The sequence below is a fragment of the Diadema antillarum genome, unplaced genomic scaffold (genome assembly GCF_040938485.1).
Source record: "Diadema antillarum isolate AM-2024a unplaced genomic scaffold, OU_Dant_1.0 seq00002186_RagTag, whole genome shotgun sequence".
NCBI classification, from domain to species: Eukaryota; Metazoa; Echinodermata; class Echinoidea; order Diadematoida; family Diadematidae; genus Diadema; species Diadema antillarum.
This window is the reverse complement of record NW_027272823.1, coordinates 81,551-104,010: the sequence shown is the minus strand read 5'-3', so window position 1 is coordinate 104,010 and position 22,460 is coordinate 81,551. Positions and strand designations below refer to the sequence as shown.

At 39.2% G+C, this 22,460-nt stretch overlaps 1 protein-coding gene across 1 annotated transcript in view; it reads right to left on the bottom strand.

Moving 5' to 3' along the window:
* Positions 1 to 15,461, bottom strand: part of LOC139714184 (steroid hormone receptor ERR1-like) — a 47,466-nt gene extending 32,005 nt beyond the window's left edge. Inside the window, exon 1 of the mRNA XM_071625901.1 lies at positions 15,412 to 15,461. The gene's annotated coding sequence lies outside the window, so the exon portion shown is untranslated. The remainder of the gene's footprint in view (positions 1 to 15,411) is intronic.
* Between the last annotated feature and the right edge of the window lie 6,999 nt (positions 15,462 to 22,460).

Here is a 22,460-nt window from a genome sequence, read left to right as displayed (position 1 = left end):
TTTTACAAGTAATGCTATTTCATATTTTGATTCAATGAAATAAAAAATGCACAAAATTCATCTTTCCCTTCCACGTCCGAAAAATTACTTGTGCAAAAATTGCCACTTTTAGGGTAGCTGAACAGCTTCTACTTGACTGTACGTTTACCCAAAAGGATAAAAACATCCTCACTAAAAGTAACCACAAACCAAGAAGGATTTGTAACATTTCAACAAATCTAGGCTCCATTTTATAGAGAATTGCTATGATAGCAACTCTTGTTGCAATGTTGCTCAGTTGTATAATTCCCTTCTCGCAAAAAAAAAAAATGGAATGTGTGAAAGATATAAATCTTGTCATAAAGACTCACCAGGATTACCTTCTTCCACAAAACCCCAACATCTTCTATGTCTTCGAGTTGCGGTTCAACACACTACACAGATGAGGAGGGGTGTATCATGTTCTCAAACAGAAATCCTCCAGATGGGTAGGATATGCTGGTAGATACTGGTATACCAGTAGAGGCACAGCTATTAGAAGCACAGGTCCTCTTTAATTAACTTCATTACCATCTGAGCTTCATTAGCTATGCGTGACACAAATTAAAGAATGTTTCACATTTTACGCAGCTTTCAACTTGTGGATCTCGTTTTGGAATTTGATGCTCAAGCTTCTACTCGAATAAGGTCAACTTTACTTTCAAGACTTAAACATGGTGTGGAAATTAGTTGCAACTTTGGTACCCCAGCACGGGCGCTCTGATCAGTAACATCGCCCCGAAGACTTGTATGCAATTTAGTGAGGTAATCAAGTGCACTGCGATGTATGCAATTCAGTAAACAACTCATGTTCAAAACAACACATTGGATTCGCAATGAAAAGCCACATGTTGTAATACCACATTGTTGAATATTACAGGCAACTATGTATCACTCACCATTACCTCCGAAAACAAAATTAATCGTCATCATCTTTGAGACCATCTCCGCAAGATGCGAATCGCCATTTTGAACATGTCACGTAAATAAAATGATCTGCGCATGCGCGAATGAATATTCATTTCAGTTCTCAGCAAGCCGTCCTTTTTTTTTTTCCACACGCATACATTGTGCATTATAATATATGCCACGTTTTATCCATACCAGATCGACAGCAAGGCTGTTGGCGCACGCGCTGTGTAAGTTGTACTACGATACGGAGTGCGGAAAGACTATACCCTCAGATAAAATCTTTCACTGGGCTCTTAACACAGATCGTATTGTAAATTGATTACGGTGGCTTTGATTGTAAGTATCTTATCTAACAGTACAGCTATGATTTTCAGTGTAAAACCCTGTATTTTGGTCTCTGGTCACCAAAATGCTAAGCCATATCAGGCGATTCTTCGATAGCATTATTAGGGCTGCCATGCGACCCCAACTCGGTACGGGTTGGGGTCGCTGGTGCAGTTACAATTTTGGTAACTAAACCTTGGCAATAATGACAATCGGCTTTATGAAATGGTCCCCTGGTAACAGCTATGGAGTGGACTGGAAGCTACCATCTCATCACATCCTCTCCTCTTCTACTGTACGAGCTGAAATTTTCGCGTACAGATATTTTCGCGAATTGCTACTTGGAGGACATTTTCGCGTGTTGTTAATTTCGCGGTTGCAAGGGTCCAACTGAACTTAGTTATTTGCGTGTTGTTATTTTCGCGTGTTGTTATTTTCTCGGTTCAAAGGAGATTCGCGAAATTCGCGAAAATAAAACCATCACGAAAATTTCAGCTCGTACATTATTCTATTCAATTTCAGAAAATCTTTACCTTTCCTGCACATTATGTACTTTCACTTGGGCTAGAATTACAAATAGATCATCTAATTACATCCACTTAAATTGACAGACGTCTCATCAGATTTTGTATTTACTTCCATCGACAAACCCTTATTCCTAGCCAATATCACATCAGGTCCAAGTTACTATCTTTTTATTTTATTTTCTTTTTTTTGTGTGTTAACTTTGAATTTTGTTTGATGCAGCACATGAGTTCAGTCTCATTAGTAATATACAGTGTAGGCAGTTAGTGATTGCATGCTTCTTTATTGGTCATGTAAATCTTTTACTAAAAATCAATCTTGAAAGGAGGAAACCAAACTCACAATGTAGTCCACTCAGCACAACCTGGGGTCCTTGCACTCCACAAATTTAAACCATGTGCATTAAGGCCAGGGATCACATCAACACATCCTGTACCTTCTTATGAAGGAGGCTAGAACACTACTGTACTTAGATTAGTCGGGTAGCCACAATGGCAGTAACGAAGGTAAACCAACATGTCAACCCTGGTGCCCTTTTGGACTGTGTGGATTGTATGCAAATAAAATCTGTGCTCAAGTTCTTGATTCAAGCCACATTACTCAAAACTTTCTGAATGACTAACGGTACAACATGTAGGTACTACTGGCTCTGTAGCATAGTGGAAAAGACTCCCCACTCTCAATTGGGGACCCGAGTTCAATTCCCGCCCAGTGCCTACGTCCTTGGACAAGATTTTTTTACCCACCATGTTCCCTCTTTCCCAAGTGTATAAATGTGTTCCCATCCCATTTCAATTATTATTATTACTATTTAAGGGGAAGGCTAGTAACTGATCAGTGAGAATCAGTGGAAATGCTGGGAGATGATTGTTGCAATCCTTATGGGATTCATTCAAGAGTTCATTGTATATCTATTGTTGTGTGAAAATGATTTGCTTCAGAATGGTCTCATATTCAAGTAATGTGCAGTTTAATGCTTCCAGGTTAGCGTCCCTGGTCAGTGACGGAGCATTAATCTGCACATTACTTGAATATCAGACCGTTCTGAAGCAAATCATTTTCATACAACAATAGATATACAATGAACTCTTGAATGAATCCCATAAGGATTGCAACAATCATCTCCCAGCATTTCCACTGATTCCCACTGATCAGTTGCTAGCCCTCCCCTTTAAGCTCCAAGACTTTTTGAACCTGTCATAGTGATCTTGATTTCCCATCAAAGTTACATATTATGTTAGTAACAAGTCAATGGAATGTGTACTTTTCATTAAAAATTAAACTTTGTGGGACATCTCCTGAATATTTTCTTTATATTGTCTGTCCATAATTACATCATACAGTGTAGTAGGCTCCTTGTACAGTAAAGGATGTACCCAAACTTTAACATTCCTAACTTTATAACGGATTGTCCCATTTTCCTCAAACTTTCACTTAATGTGTTTGACTAAACAGCTTTAACTCAATCCACATTTATATTTGGGTTTTGGCAATGCTGCACACTGGTTCAGGTCCGACGGCCCCTGACAAGTAAAGATCACTGTCGGACCAGTAACTTTTTCATGAAAGGACCGGTAAAAGCTGGAAAAAAAGGGCACCAACTGGTCCAACAGAAAAGTCCGACCAGTAGAAAAATGGGTTGGTGTGCAGCCCTGGACGCCATTGCCCTCCTAACTGTTTATCTTAACCTTCAATAATCAACACAAAATGTTCATTATGCAAACAGCTAAAACAAGCCTACAGCTGGAAAACATTAATCTGTTTCTATTTTCATTTAGAAACGAGCCTACCACATAAGTGCAAAAATCTTTAATTAATGATTCCATGATAAAATTTTGCTGTTGTCAGTATGAGTGTCACATATTCACTATGTCATGTATTAATCTTTCTGATAAAATACTAAACTCAATTATCTTCTCTCTTTTTTCTTTTATTAATGCATAAGAAATTCTACTCATAAGTCATAGGCAAACACAGCCATCATCTTCAGGGCTTTCAGTATCAAAGTACAGGTTTGTTGGAAAGGGGGCAAAGATGTTTTCTTCTTGCTGGTTTCTAACACCTGATATTGTTGGAAGGTTATCTAATTGCTAGATTCAGAAAGAAAACATGGTGTGTTTCAAAACATTTTCTGGAAAACAGATATGTTAATAACCCACAGCAAAAGGTCCTTTTTTTTTCTTTTTTTTTTTGGGGGGGGGGGGGGGGGGAGTCCTGAACATCATCCAATTTCATCCTCAGATAATATACAGTATATAGTATTATTGGCAGCTATTGGTCACACATGCATTATCAGAAGTTTCATACATTCCTCATCAGTGAAACAAAAGTTACATTCATACAGGTTGCTATGTGAATTGTCCTTGAATGTCTTTAATCTGGCTGTTAACATAGTCACAGTAGTTTCAGATAGCCAGTATTGACCTCAATCCTACTTTGTACTGTAAAAGTGGTTTCTTTCGCGGTGGTTTTATTTGCACGCTTTTCGCGCTTTGAGGTTGAACCGCGAATTTAACATCACGCGAAAATGTTTTGAACTCATGGCTTGTTACAACACTATCATTAGGCCTACCGACCGTGAATTTAAACACACGCGAAAAAGTCGGCACCGATTGAAACCGCGAAAGTTTCTGTACGCGAAAGAAACCACTTTTACAGTACATGATTTTGACAGTCTAGCGATCTGTGAGAAAAAAAGATATCAATGTGGCACATTAGTACGCAGAAGCACACTTACAAGGGCCATTACACTCCATGCTGTGGTTGACTTTGCCTATAATCCAAATGAAGTGAAATGACAAAATGGTGTAAACTTATTCTATTACAATGGAACAAAGATTTAAAAAGTTCAATACACTCTTTAAAGTTTAATCTCCCCCTACCACCACCACCACCACTAATATCTGTCAGAATCACATTCACAGGCAAATGAGAGATGGCCATCTGTCTCACAATTCCTCAGATATACAGTCAACCTCGCATACCTCGAATTAGTCGGGACTGAAGAAAATGGTTAAATGCTAAAATAAATAGCGGATGTTTGCTTTCACATTCGGAAATGAATATAAGGATAACATTCAGCTCCATAAGATGCTAAAATGAATATCGGTTGTTTGCTTTTACATTTGAAAATGATTAACAGTAATATTCGTCTCCTCGAGGTGCTAAAATACTAGTAAATGTTGGATGATTGCTTTTACAATAAGAAATGAATAACGGTAACTTTTGGCTCTTTGCAATGCTAAAACAAATGTCGAATGTTTACAAATGTCTGCAAATGCTTCAACTTTCTCATTTCAAACTTAAGTTTTGACCACCTAAATAGGCATGAACTTTTATAATAATCTCTAAGCCTATATTTGCTAAATCTTAGAACTCAGAATAATGGTAAGATGATTGAATTTTCTATTCATTTGTTTTAGACATGGGTATTTGGATCACTTCAATAATGCTTAATATTTATTTTTGTATGTTTAGTGGGACCGATTTAGTTTTTCTTATGTTTTTCTTGATTTTTTTTTTCGTGCCACCAGATTTTACTTTCGACCACCAAAAAATGAAAATCAATGATATTGGTGGCCCAATCGGGCCACCTAAAATAAAAGTTAGTGTGGAGCCCTGTCTATTCTATTCTTTACTATGCTGGGCCTATACTTCCAGATCATACACACTATTTTCACAATCACATTGCAGAAAAAAAAAGTATTCAGTGCTTGCGTTCTCGGGGGAGAATTAATGAAACAAACTTCGTGAAAGGAAAAAAGTTTACAAATGCACTATGCAGGAGATTGATGTTTGGACAGTGGACCATGATTAATGCTAAAGATATAAGTGTCAACACCTCAGCACATGCGCCACGAAGGTTAAGAAATCTACGCGCACGGTATACCTATCACGATCGCAAATCAGAACACAGTGGTTAAAGAAAAGAAGATGACGGGACAGAGCGTAGTGCTATCATAAGCACTCCATTGGCACAGGACGTGTGCATACCGTGTACGTGTGTAGGTACTAGGTGTTGGGGATTTTCCTTGTCAGCTGTGTACCAGGTATTTCTTTGGGCGCATGATTGTTCTGGTCTCAGAATATTTACAATCGAGTGTGAAAAGATTTGTGACATGTCTACGCTGTCCACGCGTGCTGAATCGGAAATGCTGAGTGATGTTTGCAATTTCGATTCGAGCAACATGCTGGGAAAAAATAATAAGTTAATTAAGATCGGGACATTAGATTTCCCTTCGAGGTAACCGAACTTCGAGTTAGTTTTTTCGAGCTACGCAAGTTTTAATACATGGAAACTCCATAGGAACAATCGGGACTTTCGTTTTGCCCCCGAGGTACATAAGTGATATTCGGCTAATCCGATGTCGAGGTAAGCGAGGTTGACGGTATGTATTTATAAATATTCCTGCATCAAATTCTCAACTTTTCGTCTTTTTTTTTTGTCTACAATCCAGCAACAATGATCTCTTCTTACAGTCATTTCATCATTGTTGAATCATTAAAACTCAAGAACAATATCCAGCCTGTAATGCTAAAATACATGTTACATACACTTCATGCTCATTTTTTAGATATGCGATAGCGATGTCCAAAAAAAAAAAAATCTTTAGATGATATTAATGCACGCAAAAAAGAGTTTTGTGAAGCCATGACATCATCACCTGTTGTTATTCACAAACTGTGATCAATATCATTATTTCATGACGGGTAAAACTTGAAATCCATACATACTTGAAACTGTTTTAGTAATTTACGGGCGGATGTACATCTAAACTGCAAATTCTCTTTCTTTCAATTCTAATGTTTACATAACAGTAAAATGTCACACTTTGTAGACTCTTCTGATATTTTTCCTGTAGGGTGGTGGAAGGGTAGTGGGGAAGGGGGTGGGCTGGTATGAGAAAGGGTGCACTGCACTATCCCCGTTGCCCCTCAGCGTCTCTAGACTTCCTGCCAGATGACCACCGGCAAGGAATGAGTAAACATTTGTCACTCACAAAGTAAGGCCACACAGCGCAGGGAGATAGCGTACAGTTGTAGCAGTTTGTCATCAAGCTTAACCTCACAGCATGCGCACAGGTTTGAACATTACACATGAGATATACACAACCAAGATTTCATTTGCCCATATGACTACATGACTGATCCAACATTTGCTGGCTGCTGTTTTCAGCAATCTCCATGATCTCCATGGAGTACGTAATTCCTCAACGTTTTCAAACAATGGGTCTGAGCAAACAATTCTATATTTACTTTGGTTTAAATCAGATTAACTACACATTAGACTTTAATCTGCTACCTACAGTATTGCATCACACATATGATTCAAAAGATCATTTTGACATCAGCTCAGTCGCTTAAAAGGTAACTTTTAAATAAAATACCTCTTAAACTACAATTTCACAAATCTTAATAATTGAAGATCAAATCCTGATTGATGAGATACGAGCAAATGTACAATGTACACGTAAAATGGTACATGTTACACAGAAACTGAATTGTATTAGAATTCATGGGTGCCATGTCCTTTCATGGGAACTTAATGCATTGTGAGGAAACATGTTTCCCATAGGAAGTTACTGCTATAATAAGCACTGATGTCATCAGTACAAAGGCAACATTCATGGCCAGCTTTTAAATGATAGACAAAAAGGAAAGTTGTCAACAGATGGTCTGTGTGTGGGACATCTACCACATGAACATAAACGTCTTTAATAAGCAGTCAAATTCATAACAAACAATCCATTTTGATTGTTTTGTTTGTTTGTTTGTTTTTGCTAATATTGCAATTGAGAAAAATTACTCAAGAAATGCAGAAGTTGAATAGGCTTTATTGATATTTGCTAAGTTGAAGAGGTATTTTAATAATTCCATGCTTGCCATCCTCAAACTACATTTTGTAGGCAATTGTGACATAAAGGCAAGAATTTACATTGTTGTAACTTTGCTTAGATGATTTATTAAGTTGAACTGGAAAACTTGTTTGCAATTGGCTCCTTTATCAATTAACATGAAGACGTCATTTCCTTGGATTAGAGATATACAGGGTATGGAAACAAGCAGAATTTGCAAATGCTACTCAGATAGCACAATGGAAATGAATGTTATGTTTATCATACATTAGTGCATTTATTATAGCTGCATCCATCAGTCTCTGCATGGTACTCTACTCAGCCTGAAACCTGATAAGTAATAAAAACACAATGTAGATTGCCACAACACTGAAAGAGCTTGTAAACCAAAACTGAATACTCTACCACTACTACATAACAAAGCCCATGTCGCATAATAATCTAAATAGACACTAAATTATCTCCAAACTCACATATAGTTTATAATATTATTCGTTTTCTCCTGCATCAAATTACATAATCTTGCCGGTCAAAACATGCTTGGTAAAAAAAAACAAAAACAGGGTAATTATTCCTGTTTGCTGCAGGATACCTACACTTGTATTTGTGGCAGGGGCAGTTTAATTTGTTGATGAAATTACCCAATCCGCTGCAAGAATACTCTCACTTCCAATTTAACATGCAAGTTACTCCCACTTTTGTTCTATAGTGGGACTAAGCACACTCAACGCTCTTTAGCCGAAAAACTGGTAATTCTATAAGAAGTCTCTCAAGCCGGTAAGTTTGCAAGGTACTAGTCGGTCTAATGGACATACCTAGATATATGCCTCTTTACTGTTTTGGAGGTCAGTTTGAGTTGATGGGGGAGAGTAAGAGGCGTCTCTTGCTTGTGAACGCTGCAATTAACAAAATGAACGATTTCATGAGACTTCTTGGGAGGCCGCTAACAATGGTACAATAGAGGGCACATGTTCCGGTTTGTGCCAGATGGCATATTGGACATGCATTCACTGCACGCGTGCAATCGGCTTAAAGCGCTGTTATAAGCTAGCCTCTTATCGTGCATATCACCATTGCCTCATGCCGCAAATCAAAACACTCCCATGCCGCAAAGAGGGATGCGCTGACCTACACATTGGCTGGTCACTCTTGACCATGGATGCAAACCACTCAATTAGCTGATATAGGTATCCTGCGTGTTGAGTGAGTTGCATTTGTCAAAGTCGCAATGTAAGTAGTGATCCTATTATATCTCTTCTGACTCTTCAGTGAGGGTGGAAGATTTTCCAGGGTCACAAAAGTGTTTGGTTCTATATAATGCCACAAACCAGAATAATTACCGGTAGGTAGAGATACACAAGAATACAAAAATGTCCATAATTTTGAATCAATGCAGCGATGGACGTGCGCTTTGCAACCCCCGCTTTGCTGTTATAAATTAAAATTTTGCTCCATGGACACAGCGGGAGGGCTGGCTATACCATGGAATATTACACCATCCTGAAGTCCAAGCAATCAATTTCATGTCAGTAAAACATAAAATTTGTTAGAATATAGAAATATTCAAGTTTTGTAGCTGTTTTGGAGGTAACTATACACAGTTATACACACAATTCTATGTTTTACTGACATGATGTAAGGCCTACAACTTGAGATCCACGCAATCACCTTCTGGAGCGACAACACGATTTTGAATTTATTATGTCATATTTGTTACTCAGACCTATATATTCATGAATTTAATCTACAGTGTAGCTGTCTGTTTCTGTTATCGATATTGACATACATTATTTACAACTTCTTCTTCTTCTTCTTCTTCTTCTTCTTCTTCTTCTTCTTCTTTCAATAAAGTACAGGCCACCTCGTGGTGTATCAGCGTACTGGTGTGGTGCGAGGTGCAGTCATGCATGTACAGTGTACACATGTATTTCAAAACGTTTGCTATGAAGGCACATATAAAATGCTATGTGCTGCTAAAAATTGCTCCTGCCCTCTAGCGGAGCTGGAGATGTTTCACCTCTTCCTCGAGCATTATTAAAAGGAGAGACCTGTGCAAGTAATGGTTTGGTCTGGTACTGGTAGGCTCTTCCAAAAAAAGGTATAGGCTGTGCGAGCGGGCAAGCGAGTATTGATACGAAGATTGTCAAAGCAGAGCTGTCGACACTACATTCAGAGTGACGGATCCTGTCGAGTACCAAAGTAGAAGTAAATCTCAGGTGTATTGAGTACGCTTTTTCAGTACCGGTATAGGTTCATAAGTGCTAAATAGGAGTTGATAGCACAGATAAGGTAGGTGTCTGCAGGAAACTTGTGCCATCTGGCTGCATACACATTCGACTGAACCACAAGGTCTAGACCCTTATCTATCTGCTTTTAAGAACCAATACCAAGGTTTGACCTCCCTTGCCAAAATCAACCACAGGCTAAAGCATAGGTTTTACATGTAACGTCAATTACCTTATAGTCACCACTTGCATGTATTTCCTATGCACTCTCGGGTTGACGAACTAATGATGGGCACTGAATTAGTTCGCCGCCCATAGCGCGCCATGTATTATTAGCGCATGTGTTATACACACACTTTAATGTAGGATGCATTGTACATCATCGCGTTTGTTAATCTGCCACCTGAAATCCATTCGAAATCAAAAACATTCTCGCATTAAAAATGATTTTGTCACCTGTTATATATGGCAAAATACATTTGGATTACAATTATTTGTGTTTTTATGGAGGAAAAAGGTGAATTAGGAATGTCTTCTACTTTCTTCCTCAGTCTTCTCTCTAATATCCTTTCATACAGCTTTCCAACACGGCTCATCAGTGATATCCCCCTGTAATTTTTGCAGTCCAAAGGATCCCCCTTGTTTTTAAATATTGGACAGATTAGAGATTGGTTCCATTCCTCTGGCACGGTGCCACTGACCCATGAGCGGTTGAAAAGTTCCAGTAGCATGTCTTTAAGTGGCTGACCACCTGCCTTGACTGTTTCAATCGGGATCATGTCTGGCCCTAGAGCCTTGTTGTTTTTTGTGAGCTTCAGTACAGCTTCAATTTCCTCCATGCATATTAGGTCTTCTTGGTCTGAAGCAGCAGGCGCAGGTGGAATGGATTCCCTACAGTTCCTCCTTTGCTGATTCTCCTCATCATTTACATTTAGTAGTTCCTGAAAATATTCAGCCCATCTATTCGCCACATTCTTTTGTAAAGTTATAATTATGCCTGATTTATCTTTCACAGTGGTATTCTTAGACCTACCATCACTCCTGGTCTTGTAAGCCTTTGACATGCTGTACAATAGCTTTTTGGTTCCCTTGACATCTTGGTGTAGGTCTTTTCCTATCCTTGTCCACATTCCCTTCCGAGCCCACTTTTTTACTTGGTTGACATGATTTCTCTGTTTTACATTTAAAAGCTTCTCTGTTCTCTGCTGTTCTGTTTTTCAGCCAAATTCTGAAGAGTTTCTTCTTCTTGTCAACTTCCGCCTTCACACCCTCTGTCCACCAGCCCAATTTCATCTTCTTGCGATTGCCAAAAGTTGCTACTCCTACTATCTTCTCTTTGATCTCGTGCAAGCAGTGCTTAAATTTCCCCTAGTGTTCTTCAATGTCCTCTCCTCTGATTGTATCTCTTACCTCTGTTAGCTTGAGTTGAATTTCCGGTAGTGATGTCTTAAGATTTTCAGTCTTTACCTATTTTCGTACCTTTGACATCTCCTTCTCTGGAAGGTGTATCTTCATTTTGCCTTTAACGAGCCTATGGTCTGAGTCAAGGGATACCGATGGAATGGCTTTGACATCCTTGATGACAGACTTTCTGGTGGACAAAATGAAATCTATTTGTGTTTTCAGGTCGTACTGCCCAATCCGAGAATTGTACCTGTACCATGTATACTGATGGCTCTCCTGGTGCTTAAAATAAGTGTTCATTACCGAGAGGTTATTTCTTACACAGAAGTCTATTAGCATCTCCCCTTCCTCATTTCTCGTGCCTACGCCAAAGTTTCCAATGACGCCTTCTACTGGCCTGGAGCCAACGTGTCCATTCAAGTCACACATGACAATAATTTCACTGTCAATGGGTATAATGTCAAGTGTGTCTTGCAGTCGTTCATAGAACTCATCTTTTTCTTCCCGTGGCCATCCTTGATGTGGGGATATGCTTGGATGTATGAGACCCTATAATTGTCAATGTTGAGAATTGATGCAATAATGCGGTTACTGATATAATGAACCTTCTCTACGTGTATGTGCACAGCGAAGTCTGGGTAGAAGAAGAGCCCAACACCGTGTTTTGTGTCTCTTTCACTGCCTGAGTAGATCAACTCATAGTTGTCATGGACTATCTTTCTTCCCTGCCCCTGTAGTCTTGTCTCGGCTATGCCCACCACCTCAGTTGTCGTTCCTGCATGAGGTCACCTACTGTATTTCTTCTGTCTTCCCCCGTATGGTTCCAGCATTTATAACACCAATGTTCGTGTATTCGTAAATCTTTGTCAATGTCCGTTCTGTGGTCGTATTCCGTGAGGTCCGTCCGTTTTGAGGCTGTCTGCATACCATCTTGAGCTATCCACTACTGGCAAAACTGCTGACTCGTTAAGTCTATCACTGTTATATCACCAGTAGCTTCACCGTTTGTCGTTAGTGTCAACCAGGGAGCACCACAAGGAGGTGACAAATCGGACTTTTCTGTCAGTATGTGCTAGTAGAGTGGCACGGCAAACTGGCACGGCAAACTGGCAAGGGACAAAGAATTCAGCGGCTCACGCAACTCACGGCTCTGTAGCCCCCGGAGTTGAGCGCGGCCAAAGCAGTGGCAACACGAACGGGACACATCCTGCGGCTCGGATTCTCGCAGGGCTGCAGCGCTGCGCTAGCGAACGAGCTGGTAGCAGAAGATTCGTATCTCAGAGCGCATAACACACGCATAGTAGCCTTGGCTTAGCGATAGCAAGCCATTATCGCGATATCGAATTCCCACGGGACGGAATTAGTATAGCCGTTCTAGGCCCCCTATACATATTTTTAGACATATTCAAGGACAGTTTTCTCTCTTTTTATTCCAGATTCCAAACAATATCCTAAAAAGCAAACATCAGGCATGACATTTGATATGAATTCAGTGACAATCCTCTAAAACTCTAGACAATTTTAAGTGCAGATTTATTTTCCAATGATGCATAAATGTTGGATTTTATTTAAAGCAAAGCATGTAGACCTCGCTCTAGATGTCTACCGTAGTCCATTAGGTAGGCCGGCAGGACATAGAAACAGAATTCCCAAGCATGATGGACATGATCATGATCGAAGAAGTAACCCAACATAACTAACGTTAAACATGATATTGATAAAATATTTTACTGACAATGACATTCGCAATTACTCTCGTTTCTGTATCAGCCTACACTAAAAGTATGGTTGGGTGTTCATAATACCGGACACCTAACGTTTTGCTATCAATAGAAACGTGAAAAATCTCACAATTTGCCTGAAATTTTACTCACGTGTGGAGAAAATACTCCGGATTCACAAGCGCGCACTGAAAATGCGATCTGAGGTACGCGCTCTTAGATGGCGGCTTCGAACGCGTGGGGTGTCATTTTTTCCGCACTCAGTTGCCCTGCTCATTTCAACCAACCACCCTGACAATACGTATAAAGGGCACTTAAATGCGTTTTTTTCGACAGGCCGATGTTTTTTTTCTAGCCGTCATTTTTTCCCCAATAATATTTGAATATACAGTATTCATCGCATAATCGGGACAGGTTGGGAGTAGCAAAAACAGCCCCTTTAAGCGAGGTGCCCGATTTCGCGATGAGTACTCACCATACACTAACGGCATACGACATGTACATGTAGTGCACACACACACACACACATACACACACATGCATACTGACGTACTGTACATGTACATGAATACACAACACGCTACCCCTCGGCGCGACCCTCCAGCTCTCCCTGCATTCTCGCAATGATGTAGAGTAATCGCAACCGGGTTCGATTCTTCTGTTAAACACGCGTGTACACGTAATCAATGTCAGCTCATAGTCTAGATTCATAAAACGTTACGTATTCGCACATAAATTGAACCCTTCTCATCTTTCACGCTCTCCCTCCCACTCTCTCCCCCATTTCACTGAATACGTAACTGTTCATAGCCCTCATTTCAATCATGTAACTTTTGCCCAGTCACAACTGAGGAAGATTGTGACGTACACACAGATCACAGTGTACAGCGGTATTGAAAGTTGAAACCAAAGACAGTAGATAACAAGATACGAAGGCGCGCGATAACAATGGACTTTGCCCTCAGAGTGTATGACTGAGATTAAACAACGCACACAGCCTGGGCTGTATGAGCGAGGCATGTTTTTTATTGGATGTGAGTCGAGTAGGAATTGCAAGCGAGCACATGGCTTTGCTTATGTAGGGGAGAAGAATGTTCGCGAAGGCATGTGCTTTGCAATGGCATGGATACTTATACACGGCGCTTTCGCGGCTATGCATGTACATGTACTGGATGGACGGAGGTCAAAACACACCAATCCGAAGCTTGCTTTGTAAGTTTGTTGTAAAGGACAACTGATACGGAATCTTTGAAATATTGTTGTGGTATTTTGGTAGATTTTTTGTGTAAAATATTAACAAAATCAAAGATCGCTTGAAGAAAAATTGTCCCGTTTATCAGAGGTCCCCGCCCGATTATCCAGTGAAAATAACGTGCGTTGGAAATGTTTCTGGGAAGCGTATATCATTTAAGCGAGGATCCCGATTATCAGATGCCCGATTATGCGATGAATACTGTATTTTGAATCCTTCGATATTACTTTTGAAGGACTGTTTGATGAATTTGACTTGATTTTCATTAGGAAACTTTTCATCGTAATTGAAATAAATTAGATGAGTCGGTTTGTTTTTTCACATTCATTTCTCGTTTCTGCATCAACTCGTACGGTCGTAGCGGGCGACAAAATGTTTATGTCATGCGTATGTGTAACGTGTGTGCACGATCGTACAAGCGGCGGTGACAATTTTGCGGTCAAAATCGTCAAATTTATTACGGAAGGATACTCTACATCTAACAACGAGTCAGCAAAGGTAGGCCTAGTTATATGTAGTTACACGATAAACCTTATTCGATTTTGCTAAATTTCGGTAATTTAGAGGGAATACCCTAGTAGTTGTTTTCGCCACATTTTACTCTGTAGCGTAGCCAGCCAGTGAAGAATCGAACACCGTTGCGCGTAGTCCCATGCGTACATTTTCTTTCTGTACGCGCAATGCCATTATAATGCGCGGTCGGTGGGTTGAACACCTACCATACCGTGTATCAGTTTTTGCACAACTCAGCTCAACCCAAGACATCATGATGCACTGCCCACTCTACTGCACTGGGTTATGTTGGACCTTCATCATACCGCATAACTAGCTAAGCTATCTATCGCGGCTTTCGTTCCCCCTGGCCTTGCCCTTGGCACATTTCGTTCTTGATACCGACGAACTGTGGCTCATACACGATTCACGTTCACATGACTGCTGGAAAGAGCAGCTTACTACCACAGCACCAGTTACTGTAGTGTACATTTACATCAACTCACACTCACACTCACAGATCAGACAGCACGCAAGATTAGACTGTTTATATGTTGCTGAACATAGAATGACCACTGTTGCCTATGTTGGAAATTTACATCCTGTTTGTGGAAACACAAACTCTAACAGGGCATTAAAGCCATAAGAATTAAACTTCTCCTACTCTGTCAGCTAACACTCACGGTTAATTTGGGGCAGTCCTTCCCTCTCTGTTACCTGTCTGCTGGTGGTAGCTAGCTGCACGGCCAGACGTCCGTACACAGTGCAGTGTGAAGTTTTGTTGTGTAATAATTTGGTCTCGAGAAAGTCTGCATAACACACATTATACGACATGCGGCGCAGTGCGGAGCGTAGGCTCGGCGGTATCAAAAATATACGACACGCAGCTACATTTTACGACCGCCGCGAGCGAGCGAGCAAGCGTATCGTTCTTATTGCCTGTTAAAACACATACGCGCACATAATACAATGTACTTTAGCTTGGTAAAAAACGAAGCATCAACGACGCGCCCGAGCAGTTGTAAACAATTGCAAGAGCGCCCTCTCTGTGAATCTTGACAAGTTACGATTAATTTGTTTTCATCTTTTAGTTTGCTTGTTTGTTGCTGTCGTTGGTTTTTTGGGGGGGAGGGGAAGTGAATCTCATGTGAAACAAAAACAAAATATTATTCAGTTTTACATGGGATCCATAGGAAGCAAAAATTTTCATGTGCTTTTATCTTGGCACTAGCTGCATGTCACGTATAATGAGCATGTCCAAATCGTGCAATTTCCATTTCTACAATCAATTATGATTAGCCACTTCTTTGTGTCTCCCTCAGGTATGTATGTGTGTGTGTGTGTATATTGTTGGTTTTTTTTTATACACTGTAATTTATCATACTCATAACTAAAAATATCAACTATATTATTCAACCACTAAGGCCTTTATGAAATGAAAAGAAATGAAATCTATTCACCAAGCAATAACATAATAAACATTGTCCATATAGTCAAATACTCTAGTCAATAGTTAAAGAACACTGTTGGTAAGTAAAAAAGAACAGGCAATAGTGTGCAGGCTAGTCGAGGCCAGTCCTTTCAACAATACAAATTATTGTTTATTATTACTCACATAGCATTTAAAATTTGTTATCTTGAATCTGGGGGTAGTAAGAGTTATGACTCATTGTGAATTTAAATATTTTTGCGACAAAGTGGAGTTGAGCAGATGGGTGGGCATCAACATGATTTTTTTAAAATGTCTCTGTGTATTTTATTGAGTCATTGGCATAGAAAGGATTAAAGGGAAAGGCTGAAGAGGAAGGAGCCCTGATTTTATTTTGATTACGAAGTCATTTGATAATCCTGGTGCAAGGTTTTGTTTTTTTGTCAATTGATCATACTGCAATTATCTAAAAGAAATGTGATTCAACCATCAGTGCAACGAGGAAGGGGAGGAGGCAGAGAAGAAGGGGAAGATGACAAAAATGTAAGTTGACGCATGAAATAGCATTTGATTACCATTTATTAGATGTCAAAATCAACATCCATTATGATCAATTTCATGTTTTCCTATCAGTAACATTTGAAGAAAAAAAAACAGTTTACCAATCGTTGTGTGGGCAATATTTGACAAGTCACCATGCGATTGCATTGCACACACATTATACACAGGTTCCTGTGCACTTGAATGGCACCACCCTGATATGTTTGTATCTCAATCTCAAGTGGGCAATTCATGTTCTCTCGGCTCACTGCTCTTGCACTGGCTTTAGTATTGAGATGACCAGTAGGCCTACCCGATGCTGCTGCAGTCCATCAAAAGCCCAGGGCCCCATTTCATAAAAAAAGTTGATATGATACAACTCTTACTGGAATGGCAATTGTCATGGTAATGACAAGAATCCAGCTTCCTGATTGGCTGTTGCTATTGGGAGTTGTCGTTCTAGCAAGAGTTGCCATCCTAGCATCTTTTATGAAATGTTCCCACTCCTTACTCATGTACTCATGTACAGTAGCACTGCGTGTCTGTTGCTTCCTAGATTTGGTAGCAATCACACAAGCTTCGCCTCAGTAATAAAGAACTGTCAATATGCAAGAATGTGTGTGTGTGTGTGTGTGTGTGTGTGAGTGTTATTTTCCCCTATTTTTCAATCAGAATTCTACTTTAATTGCCCAATAGCTACTGGTAAATTTTTCCATTTTTTTTTTCACTTGTTACACATAAAATCTTACCCACCCCTGGCAAAAGGGCAAGCACTAGTGTCACGCCCTGTTAAACATATTTATACAGAAGATAAATATGTATATGTATAAACATAAAAAAACAAATTTTTCTACATAAATGGCATACCATATTGAGTACCTGTTTCACATTGCTATTATTTCCAGTCCCAAGGAACATTTTATGTTGAAATTCCATCTTAAAGATACACACGCACACTTCTTATTTTGTAAACTTTCTATCAAAATTTCATTATAATACTATGGAAATCACACAAAAATAAATATTCCGTCCATATATTCTGCACCTACGCAGACACATACCAACACAAGCAATCTTCATAGTCACCCTGATGTCATGTTTGACAATTTAATGTCAAAGAGTAACATCCTTAACTCTTTACGTGCCACGTTCGCACGACCAACTCAGTCGACACCGTGCCAACTTCGCATATTCTGCTCAAACGCACAAACCTGCCCAAACCGATCAATAAATCGGCGAATGCCACAGTGCAATGAAAGCGTTCCTCATGATTCCGTTCCTCTCGTCTATAGCTTGCATTTTATGTGGTGATTGACTAACAGGCAGTGTTTCCTAGTGGACTTGCGAACAAATTCTAAGTTGATGTCACTGCTTTGTGTGCACAAGTCATACATTGACAGTAATGTAGCCACTGGGCTTCCAAAAGAAAAGAAATTACAGTGTATAGATTTGACATAAAATTTACATTAATGCAAAGCTTGGCATTTTCTCTCTTCAACTTTGCTCACTTCGTCTACAATTTAACAGAAACCTGTAAAAGTAATATAGGTTTGAAAAACCGAATGTTTTCTCAATGCATGAATACGTTGGTGTCTCAGAATAATGTGACACATTGGAGGTTTCCACCATGGCACATAAAGAGCTAATAGCCAGATAAACATGTCATACATACATCTACCAAACTAAAGAACTATTGGCTAACCAAGTCCCTCCGCACACCATTCTCACCGATTATCGATGAGCTGTCTTTCACATCAAAGCCCTCTTGGCTTAACATTCATTTTGACTGTAAAGGCTCAAGACTTCAATACCATATTTTTGTAAAGAGACTTGATTCTTCTCCAAACCTGACTATTACAATAGGACTATGTTAGGCTATTTCTTCATATTAACTTGCGCTACGTAAATACTTCAAGCAGCTACTTTTGACAGGCATTTCCATCCTTCTAGCAATGCCTTATTTCACGCTGTATTCTCAACAATTATTTTGCCTTACCTAGTCTTTTTGACAAGGTGTTTTCAATTTACAAATTCTGCTTCCCGAAATACAAGTGCATAATTATATTTAAGGTGGACAATCACTAATGTTTTCCCTGAAAATGAATACTATTTCTTTCTCATTACATTGATGTAGTTCTGCATAGTAAATTTAACCACTTGCAAAATTGACTTACAAATCTGAATCATATTACACTCATAAAAAAAAGAAAAAAATATATAATTAGCATAATTATATACAGTGTAACATTGAGCTAGACTGACCCCTCAAAAGTGCCCTTTTGATGCAAGGCTGATTTCACTCTGTTGTGTGGTTAAATTTTTATCAAGAAAAAAGTGACTGAATGAGACAGAGTATAATCTCTTTTAAAGATGCAAAATTAGAAATTTCCCATGGTGTATTCAAAACACATTGCATTTGTATCAAAGGAGGCAATTTTTGGCTTGTTTATAATTTCATCAATCTTAGTCGACTTGTACCATGAAATAGCAAGCACATAAAGCACAAAAATGTGCTGGCAAGAACTGGAGCATATGGGCTGACAGACAGACAAATGGATGGATAACTTAAAATATAATGCCTGGGGCACTCTCTGATTCAGAGGCATTACTACTGCACAGTGGGAAAAAACAACTACTGAGAACACTCATATTTTGCATCAAAATGGGCAGAAAAATTGATGGACTCCAGTGCACTCCTATTATAACGAACATGATTAAAACAAATTTCATTTCAAAGAAATAAAAATTCAGGAACCCAAATGATTATTTACCGGTACATATTATCTTGATAATGTACAACTATGTTATAGCTATGGCTTGTTTAGCTCTAATGATATTTCCATGTAATGAAAGAAGACTATCGGTCCTGTGGACTTCATTATAGCGAGTCACCTGTACTGATGCAACTGCACAATTTTAATGAAATTTCCCAATACTTTTTATGGTAACTGTGAAAATGATCAAGGTTTCATCTCATGCCATGCTGGGCATCGGGAGTGCAGCTGCATGTTGTAATGCTCAGTTTCCACTTCCACTGTGAGCCATTTTTATCCGCTCTGACTGTCTTGCAAATAAATTTGTTTCCTCGCAAGTGGCAAGAAAGTGAATCCTATCCCAGGATCTGGAAGACAGAGTTCATTCTGGGTCAAGCTCAACGACGGGAATGGTCATAGCCTTCTTAAGACGCTGTCTGTCCAACTTACTGGTGACTTTCTTGGGAAGCTTGCTGTCCACCACTTTCACAAAGGAGCAATCTAGGATAATGGATGAACAAGAAACAAGCAAATGTCAAAATGGGTCAATGTGCAGTCTAGTGGAAAATGATAACTGCAGTAGATTTCAGTAGTATGGCATCTGACATTGTGCATGTTATTAGCAAACAAAATGCTTAAAAATGTACAAACTCAGCTTTCAAATGTTGCGACTGGCTGCATTAAGGTGGTGGCACTTGTCTGGCCTATAATTAATTACCTGCAGTCTAAATTTGTTTAATATGCATCAAAAAGGGAAAACACACACACACACACACACATCCACATATGCACATAACAAGGATGCCTTTTATTTATCAAAATCTAACATCTTTCCTTGTAAAGAATTGATTGATATTACTTGCAGCAAGGCTGAATAACCTAAAATGAAATTGATACAGATTTTGAAACCTGCACGGGGAACTATCTCTTGAGATGAGCTTTAGTACAAGGCATGTGGGGAATGACACACTTCGTGACTGTATCATATTTTCAGAATAGTTCTGCAGTCTCATTGAAAATTTAAAACCAACAAAAACAACAACTAGAAATGTTGCTATGGCGACTGGTATGCCTCCGCCATAATGCATGGTTCTCCTAATAGGTCTGTAGTACAATGTCTTAACAACGTGTGATGACAGTTTCACATAATTGGCAAAATATTAAAATGACAGGTTTGTCATAGATGTGTTGAATGTTCACTTTCCTTGAACTAGGTTTAATTGGATGAATGGCTATATTGTCACGAGTGCAGGTATTTTGGGATTTGAGGATTTTTACTTGACTTTTTACCCTTTCATAAATTTAAGGAAGTAATGAAGTTTAGCACTTTCACTTGACCTTTGACCTTTTGACCTTTGACCTTAAGGCAGAAAAAACTTCCAAGAGAATCTCTATGGGGCAATACGTGCATACACTAAGTTTCAATAAAAATCCTGCAGGCATTGCATAGATAAGAGGGAAGTCGTGAAATTTTGAGGAGTTGACCTTGACCTTTGACCCCCTGTCCTTTAAGCCATGACCCCTACATTCCCTAGATAATCACTGCCAGTCAGTGCATGCATATGTACTAAGTTCCATGAAGATACCTTGAACCATTTGTGAGATATGGAGAAAAAAGAACAATTTTAACATTTTCACTTGACCTTTGACTTCACGACCCGAAACTCTCTCTGGAGAATCTGTATTTGATAGTTCATGTATAAACTAAGTTTCAAGAAAATACCTTCAGGCATTTCATAGATATGGGGGAAATAGTGAAATTTTGTGCATTTGACCTTGACCTTTTGACCTTTGACCTTGAGCATGTGTCCCCAAAAGTTGATAGGCACAACTTCGCCCACTCATACATATACATGCCAAGTTTCATTAGGATACCTCAAACGGTTTTTAAGTTACGCTGTCCACAAAACTGATTACGGACTGACAGAAGGACGGACGGACGGACAACCCGAAAACATAATGCCTCCAGCGACACTTCATGGCGGAGGCATAAAAAAGACCCCGTAGCTCCCCCAGCCCCCCCCCCCCCCCCCCCCCCCGCATGGATATTTAATGGAAAGCTTGATGGATGAAAACAATAACATCCTCATCTCAACCAACTCCTCACATTACCTGGGTGTGTCAAGGACAACATTTTGCAAAGGCAGCAGGTTAAAACACAGCTGTCAGTAGCATTAGATCACCTAATTATACGTTGCACAAACATTATAGCAATGCTAGCCCAAATGTGATTTTTTTTTCATATCTAACAGGAAAAGTGAGAAAAAAAAATAAGTTCACCTGATCCTAGTAGGACAGATGCTACTATGGCCTTTTCAAGAGCAAGCTGAGGACTGCTCTTCACCAGATCTGGAAGAGCCTTGTGATTTCTGAAGTGACATCTTGGCCACCAGGATCTGCGGCAAAGCCAACACTGCTGAAGGGTCTCCAATTCTTTCTCGTCTTGCCTAGGAAATGAAAATGCATACATACACACACAAGAAGAATATTAGACATTGAGGTCTTTCTGAAATTGTCCTGTTACCCATCCCATTGACAGCAAACTATTACTAAACATCTGTTACGTGCACATGTTCTATTAGTTTCCTTTTTAATAACATAATTTTTAAAATCGTTATGTATCACACATTATTTATCTTGTATTCATAATCATCCAATGCCATTCTTTTTTCTTTTTTTGTGTCTTTAATTGTTACAAAGAAAGTTGTTACTGTACAAGTAAAACTAATAGGCAGTGCCCATTTGATGTCACAACATCTTGATTCTCAAAATAACACTTGATGATACAAAAATGATGGTGATGATAATGTATAAAACATCAATAACAGGAAATGATGACGCCATTATTGAAAAAAAAGAAGAAGATAGTAATGATGTAGTCGCTGTCATCTTTGTCACTACAAAGATGATGACGATTGTCCCTTCCACTGCACTCCTCCTATATTGCAAGTACAACCTACTCAGTCTGTTTCCCTAATTTTTAAAAAGAAAATTACACACACAATTTGTG